Here is an 8,924-nt window from a genome sequence, read left to right on the forward strand (position 1 = left end):
TGGTCTGCTCCATGTGCCTGGCTAGCTTGCTTTTTGGCAGTTTTGCTGGTACCAGGTGCGGGTTGCAGCAGGCAAAACATATATATAATTTAAAAAAAATAGTAATGCCCTTCCAGGGCCCCTCACTCTCCCTCCTCTAGTCGCCCCAGCCCTCCCTAACAGATGGCCATGACATTGAAGCGCGGGGCTCCTCCCCCGCGCCCCAGGCACACTCTGGGCTGCTCCGCACGCCCCCTCTCTTTCTGCTGCTTCACGCCCAGCTCTCATCCCGAGAGGCCCCAGCAACCTTTTCCTCGCTAAGACTGCATGAGCCCTGCTGGGGAAGAAAAGTAACTTGGTTTTTCTCCGAGAAACCCGGCCGGATTAGGCAGCCAGGGCGAGTAGAGGAGAGGAGGCGGGGAGCTGGTGGAACCCTGTGGAAGTCTCCTGGGCAGTCTAATCGCACTTTCTTCTTGTCCTCCTGTCTCCTCCTCCTAGGTGCAAAGATTGTGGGCGGACTATGCAATCACTGAGGAGGGGGAAGAGGAGGGATCAGAGCTCTCCTGCAGTGATGGTGCAGCGCGGCGCGGCGAGGCGCGGCCTGGCGACTTGGCTAGGTGGAGTATCACAGCTGCTGTGCTTGAGGTCCTTCATTCTAGCCTGGCGGCTGCGAGTTCAACTCCGTGCCTCCCCGAGGCCTGTAAGGCAGCGAGTGTGCACCCGGTTCCACTGTGTCACGCCGGCAGCCTGCAGCCAGCATGGAGAAGGACAGCCTGAGTCGCTCTGATCAGCAGTTTGAGTACATAATGGAGATCAGCGAAGGCGCCTAAGTGAAGGTGTTCAAGGCCTGCAACTTGAAGAAAGGCTTCCTCTTCGTGAATCTGAAACTCTTGTGAGTGCAGACCAGTGAGGAGGGCATGCCGCTCTCCACCATCCGCAAGGTGGCGGTGCTGAGGCAGCAGGAGAATTCCAGCACCCTAATGTGGTCAGGTGAGCTGGGAGCCCTGGCCATGGGGTCCAGGAAGGTGTTGGGCAAAGTGTTGCTGGTGGCCCAACTAAAGTTAAGAGTTGAGTTTCCCCAGATAAAACTGGTGACCCTGTTAGACAGCGCAGAAAAAGAGACCTGCAGTGGCTTCCAGGCAGCCAAGCTATTCTGAAGAGCAGGCTCTGCCTGCCCCAAGGGGTCCAGGGGCATTGGGTCTGCCTGCCCCAAGGGGTCCAGGGGCATTGGGTGTCTTTTAGGGACAAAACCAGACAACCCCAGAAATGTCCCTCCAGCCCTTACTTAACTTTTCCCATCCGTGGGGGGATTTTTGAGAGACAGAGTGAGATAGTTATCCAACTTGCAGATAATTAGAAGGAAACTTCAAGGGTAGAGCATAATGTAAATAAAGTTTAAGAAAATGCAGAAATGTGCAAGAATGTATTTGCCAATCACACCCACAGTGGTGCCTTTTTTATATAGTTGTAAATTGGCTTCTGATAGTCTTAGAAGTTCAGAAGTTTAGAGTCTGGCATCTAGTGTTAAACATTGTTTGAAAAATGTCTCTCAAGGCTGGGGTACTAGGAACACTGAATCAGGAAGATCCAGAGTTCAAGACCCTCCTGAGCTACAAAAGACCCTGTCTGAGAAAAGAAAGGGAGGGGGAGTAGGTAGTAGGGTGGAGGGCGATTGCTTCTCAAAAGGTTTTCTGATTGTATCATTTAGTATCTGTGGACTGGTATGATCTGACTTAGAATGCCTTTCTCACAGGTGAGATGTGAGTCTGCACTTAGATTCTAAAGCCTCTGTTTTCCCTGGAAGAGTTGTGCAGGTGGGTGGGGGAGGCATTCCTAACCCACTCTCCTGTGATTGAAGAGAATGGTGTTTTCTTCAAGATGCTGGGATTTCCCCATTGTGCCTTTTCTCATCCTCTTTTTTAAACAGATGCATAGCTGGAAGTTAAAAGGGAATGCACAGACTTTTCTACAAATAAGGTGATGAGTTAACATTCTCAGGTCTTCTTTTTAGAGGGATGATCTTGGCGTCTTCATCCTGTCTTCTCATTCCTGTAGGGATTCCTTAAAACAAATATGTGCCTACTGTATGCCCTGGTGCATCCCAGGCTTGATGAGCCAATAGTGTTCTGCACACAGATTTGCTCTAGTTTTATGGTTCGTAATCTTGAATTCTGGAGCCTTTGTCAGAATAAATCTGTATGGCCAGAGTGTTCCCATTCCACAGGAAGTTCTGTTTGTCATCCTTATAGACTGTCCGAAACTATCTTTGGAGAAAGTTTCCGTGGACATTGTGTGCTTCCTGAGATTCGTGTTTACTCCTTCAGGTTAGTCCAGCCTTGAGTAGACTTTGAAGATACAGAAAGAACCAGAGGCTGATGAACACCTCTTCCAAATGACTAACTTGTCCAGTCACTGGTTTTTAAGCTTTTCCCATGTTATTTTATTTCGGGATTATCAAATTGACTCCTTTTCTATGTTTTCTGGAGATCATCTGGAGATTTTGAAATGATGATTCCACTCAATCTTATATAAAAGCACTAAGATTAGTGGTCCTGAAACTACTTAAGCAGTTACTCAACATCCTGTAGGAAGACAAAACACAAAATTAAGTACATATAATAAGGGACAATTTACTCCAAAGGAGAGAGAGCAGGATTTGTAGAGAAGAGCAAATAATGATTAAGGCTCATAAACCAGTGGAACTCTGCAGCCTGGATATGGGACAACAATGTATGGTTCCGTGCCATTCCTGAAAGAAAAGGTCAGAATTCATCCTCATCCTTAGGGAATAAGCCACCTCCAGATGAAAATTAAAATTATTTCCTTCAACTACCCTCCCCAACACACAGAGAAACCTGTCTTGATTTATACAAGGACACACAGGTTAGGAAGATTAGCCAAGACCTTCTCAAGTCTCATAATCTCTAGATAATTTAGAAGTTCAGTTTATTTATTATTTTTAAAATATTTTTATTTAAATATTTTCTTTATTTACATTTAAATGTTATTCCATTTCCTGGTTACCTCTCTGAAAACCCCTAATCCCCTACCATCTCCCCCAGCTCACTAGCCCACCTACTCCAGCTCCCTGGTCCTGGCATTCCTGAGCACGGGGGCATGGAGCCTTTACAGGACTAAGGGCCTCTCCTCCCATTGATGACCAACAAAGCCATCCTCTGCTAAATATGCAGCTAGAGAAATGGTTCCCTCCATGTGTACTCTTGGGCTAGTGCTTTAGTCCCTAAGATCACTGGGGGTACTGGTTGGTTCATATTGTTCCTCCTATGGGGCTGCAAAACCCTTCAGTACCTTGGGTCCTTTCTGTATCTCCACTACTGCAGTCCCTGTGATCAGTCCAATGGTTGGCTGAGAGCATCCTCCTCAGAATTTGACAGGCACTGACAGAGTCTCTCAGGAGGTAGCTATACCAGGCTCTGGTCAGCAAGCTCTTGTTGGTATCCACAAGAGCACCTGGGTGTAGTGACACTATAGGGAATAGTTAGACAGACAGGACAGTCTCTTAATGACCTTTCATTCAGTCTCTGCTCCACACTTTGTCTCTCTGTCTCCACCCATGGGTATCTTGTTCCCCCTTCTAAGAAGAACCAACATATCCACATTTTGGTCTTCCTTCTTTTGAGCTTCATGTGGTCTGTTAATTGTATCTTGGGTATTCCAAGCTTCAGGGCTAGTATCCACTTATAAGTGAGTGCATACCATGTGTGTTCTTTTGTGATTGAGTTACCTCACTCAAGATGATATTTTCTAGTTCTATTCATTTGCCTAAGAATTTCATAAATCATTGTTTTTAATAGCTGAATAGTACTCCATTGTGTAATTACATCACATTTTCTGCATCTATTCCTCTGTTGAGGGACATTTGGGTTCTTTCTAGCTACTGGTTATTATAATAAGCCTGCTATGAAAATAGTGGAGCATGTGTCATCATTACATGTGGGAGCATCTTCTCGGTATATGCCCAGGAGTGTTATTGCTGGGTCCTCAGGTAGTACTATATCCAGTTTTCTGAGGAACCACCAAAATGATTTCCAGAGTGGTTTTCAAGCATCAGTGGACTCAGTTCCCAAATAAAAGGACATAGTCTAAAAGATTGGAAAAGTAAACATCACCCGGGATTTTGCTGCATACAGGATATGCACCTCACTGACAAAGACAGATACTACCTTAGAATTAAAAGCTGAAAAACAATTTCCCAGACTAATGTTCCCAAGAAATAAGATGAAGTAGGCATTCTAATATCAAATAAATCGACTTCCAGCCTAAAGTTTTCAAAAAAGACAAGGAAAGACACTTCATATTCATCAAAGGAAATATCTACCGAGATAAACTTTCAATTCTGAACATCTATGCTCCAATTGCAAGGGCAACCAAAACCAGAAAAGAACTTTTACTAAAGTTCAAAGCACACATTGTAACTCCCACAACACTGGAGGGAGACTTCAAGTACCCCACTCTCATCAATGGTCAGATCATGGATACAGAATCTAAACAGAGACAAAATGAACCTAACAGAAGTTATGAACTAAATTGATTTAACAGATATATATATATATATATATATATATATATATAGAACATTTCATCCTAAATCAAAAGAATATACCTTCTTCTCAGCACCTCATGGCAACTTCTACAAAATTGACCATATAATCATTCACAAAACAGGCCACAACAGATACAAAATATTGAAATAATCTGATGCAACCTATCATATCACCACGGACTAAGGCTGGTCTTCAATAACAACAAAAACAACAGAAAGCCCACATACACATGGAAGCTAAACAATGCTTTCCTCAATTATAACTTGGCCAAGGAAGAAATGAAGAAAGAAATGAAAGACTTTTTAGAATTTAGTGAAAACAAAGTTACAACACACCCAAACTTATGGGGCAAAATAAAAACCATGTTAAGTGGAAAACTCATAGCTCTGAATACCTCCTAAAAGAAACTGGAGAGAGTATATACTAGCAGCTTGACAGAACATCTGAAAATTCTAGAGCAAACAGAAGCAAATATATCCAAGAGGAGTAGATGGAAGGAAATAATCAAACTCAGGGCTGAAATCAACCAAAGAAACAAAGAAACAAACAAACAACAACAACAACAAAACTATACAATGAGCCAACAAAACAAGGAGCTGATTCTTAGACAAAATCAACAAGATAGAAAATCCCTTATCCAGACTAACCTGATGGCACAGACACAGTATCCAAATTAACAAAATCAGAAATGAAAAAGGAGACATAATGACAGAAACCAAGTTAATTAAAAAAAATCATCAAATCCTACTACAAAAATGTACTCAACAAAACTGGAAAATCAGTATGAAATGGACAATTATCTTAACAGATAACTGGTACCAAAATTAAATCAGGATCAGATAAACCATGTGAACTGTCCTATAACCCCTAAAGAAATAGAAGCAATGGGTAAAATCTCCCAGCTAACAAAAGCTCGAGACCAGATGGGTTTAGTGCAGAATTCTTTCAAACCTTCAAAGAAGACCTAATACCTATTCCCTTCAAACTATTCCACAAAATAGAAACAAAATGAATAATACCCAATGTGCTCTATGGAGCCACAGTTACACTGATACCAAAACCACACAAAGACCCAACAAAGAAAGAACTTCTGAATTTCATTTATGGATACCAGTGCAAAATTATGCATTTCACTTCTCAAAAACCAAATCCAAGAACAAATCAGGAAGATCATTCGTCATTATCAAGTGGACTTCATCCCATGGATGCAGGGATGGTTCCATATACAAAAATCCATCTGCATAATCCACTATCTAAAAAATCTCAAAGAAAACCACTACATGATCATTTCATTATATGATGAGAAACCATTTGACAAACTTCAACATCTATTTATGATAAAAGTCTAGGGAAGATCAGGAATTCATGGCCCATACCTAAACATAGTAAAATCAATATACAACAAACCTGTAGCCAACATCAAAGAAGGGAGAGAAACTGGAAGCAATCCCACTAAAATGAGGGAGTAGACAAGGCTGCCTTCTCAGTCCCTACCTATTCAATATTGTACTCAGTGTCCTAGCCAGAGCAATTAGACAACATAAGGAGGACAAAGGGATACAAATTGGAAAGGAAGAAGTTAAAATACCACTATTTTCAGATAATAGGATCATATTCTGAACTGACCACAAGTTCCACCAAAGATTTCCTTCTTTTATCTTTCTTCTATTTTTAAAATTTTTTTCGTTTATATATTTTAAACTCCAGAATTTTGTTTGTTTGTTTTTTGTTTTTGTTTTGTTTTGCTTTGCTTTGCTTTGTTTTGTTTCAGGACAGGGTTTCTTGGTGTAGCCCTGGCTGTCCTGGAACTCACTTTATAGACCAGGCTGTCCTGGAACTCAGATATCTATCTGCCTCTGCCTCCCAAGTGCTGGGATTAAAAGTGTGCGTCACCATGCCAGGCTAAACTCCAGATTTTATTCCTCTCCTGGTCCACCCCCATACCATATCCCATACCACCACCCCCAAACCCCTGTGTCCACAGGATGTTCCCACCACCAGGCCAACCCCCACCAGACCTTCAAACTCTCTAGGGCCTCCATTCTCTTGAGGCTTATGTGCATTTTCTCTGACTGAATCCAGCCTGGCAGTCTTCTGCTGTATATATTTTGGGGGCCTCATAACAGATGTTGTATGCAGCCTGGTTGGTATTGCAGTGTCTGAGAGATCTCCAGTGTCCAGGATTACTGAGTGTTCTTGTCCTCCAACAAGGTTGCCCCCCCCCCCTCCTCAGCTTCTTTCAGCTTTCCAACAACTGGGGTTAGCAGGTTTCCATAATTCAACCACAGGGGTCAGCACACAACCAATGGTTAGAAGCACTGACCACCAGAGAACTGCTAAACCTGATATACAACTTCAGCAAAGTGACTTGATATGAATTATATCAAACAAATCAGTATCCTTTTTTTACTCAAAAAATAAACAGGCTGAGAAAGAAATTAGGGAAACCACATCCTTCTCAATAATCACAAATAAAAGAAAATACCTTTTTTTTAATTTTTAATATTTTTATTACATATTTTCCTCAATTACATTTCCAATGCTATCCCAAAAGTCCCCCATAGCGCCCCCCACTTCCCTACCCACCCATTCCCATTCTTTTGGCCCTGGCATTCCCCTATATTGGGGCATATAAAGTTTGCAAGTCCAATGGGCCTCTATTTCCAGTGATGGCCAACTAGGCCATCTTTCGATACATATGCAGCTAGAGACAAGAGGTCCAGGGTTCTGGTTAGTACATCATGTTGTTCCAACAATAGGGTTGCAGATCCCTTTAGCTCCTTGGGTACTTTCTCTAGCTTCTCCATTGGGAGCCCTGTGATATATCCAATAGCTGACTGTGAACATCCACTCCTGTGTTTGCTAGGCCCCGGCATCGTCTCACAAGAGACAGCTATATTTGGGTCCTTTCAGCAAAATCTTGCTAGTGTATGCAATGGTGTCAGCGTTTAGAAGCTGATTATGGGATGGATCCCTGGATACGGCAGTCTCTAAATGGTCCATCCTTTCACCACAGCTACGAACTTTGTCTCTGTAACTCCTTCCCTGGGTGTTTTGTTCCCAATTTTAGGAAGGGTCACAGTGTCCACACTTTGGTCTTCATTCTTCTTGAGTTTCATGCGTTTAGCAAATTGTATCTTATATCTTGGGTATCCTAAGTTTGGGGCTAATATCCACTTATCAGTGAATACATATTGTGTGAGTTCTTTTGTGATTGTGTTACTTCACTCAAGATGATGCCCTCCAGGTCCATCCATTTGGCCAGGAATTTCATAAATTCATTCTTTTTAATAGCTGAGTAGTACTCCGTTGTGTAAATGTACCATAATTTCTGTATCCATTCCTCTGTTGAGGGACATCTGGGTTCTTTCCAGCTTCTGGCTATTATAAATAGGGCTGCTATGAACATAGTGGAGCATGTGTCCTTTTTACCGGTTGGGACATCTTCTGGATATATGCCCAGGAGAGGTATTGCTGGATCCTCCGGTAGTACTATGTCCAATTTTCTGAGGAACCGCCAGACTGATTTCCAGAGTGGTTGTACAAGCTTGCAATCCCACCAACAATGGAGGAGTGTTCCTCTTTCTCCACATCCTCGCCAGCATCTGCTGTCACCTGAATTTTTGATCTTAGCCATTCTGACTGGTGTGAGGTGGAATCTCAGGGTTGTTTTGATTTGCATTTCCCTGATGATTAAGGATGTTGAACATTTTTTCAGGTGCTTCTCTGCCATTCGGTATTCCTCAGGTGAGAATTCTTTGTTCAGTTCTGAGCCCCATTTTTAATGGGGTTATTTGACTTTCTGGAGTCCACCTTCTTGAGTTCTTTATATATATTGGATATTAGTCCCTTATCTGATTTAGGATAGGTGAAGATCCTTTCCCAATCTGTTGGTGGTTTTTTTGTCTTATTGATGGTGTCTTTAGCCTTGCAGAAGCTTTGCAGTTTCATGAGGTCCCACTTGTCAATTCTCGATCTTACAGCACAAGCCATTACTGTTCTATTCAAGAATTTTTCCCCTGTGCCCATATCTTCAAGGCTTTTCCCCACTTTCTCCAAAGACAAAAACCACATGGTCATCTCGTTAGATGCGGAAAAAGCATTTGACAAGATCCAACACCCATTCATGATAAAAGTCTTGGAAAGATCAGGAATTCAAGGCCCATACCTAAACATGATAAAAGCAATCTACAGCAAACCAGTAGCCAACATCAAAGTAAATGGTGAGAAGCTTGAAGCAATCCCTCTAAAATCAGGGACTAGACAAGGCTGTCCACTTTCTCCATACCTATTCAACATTGTACTTGAAGTCCTAGCCAGAGCAATTCCACAACAAAAGGAGATCAAAGGGATACAAATTGGAAAAGATGAAGTCAAAAT

This window comes from Mus caroli, unplaced genomic scaffold, assembly GCF_978045245.1.
Source record: "Mus caroli unplaced genomic scaffold, Mus_caroli_1 scaffold_12, whole genome shotgun sequence".
Lineage (NCBI taxonomy): Eukaryota > Metazoa > Chordata > Mammalia > Rodentia > Muridae > Mus > Mus caroli.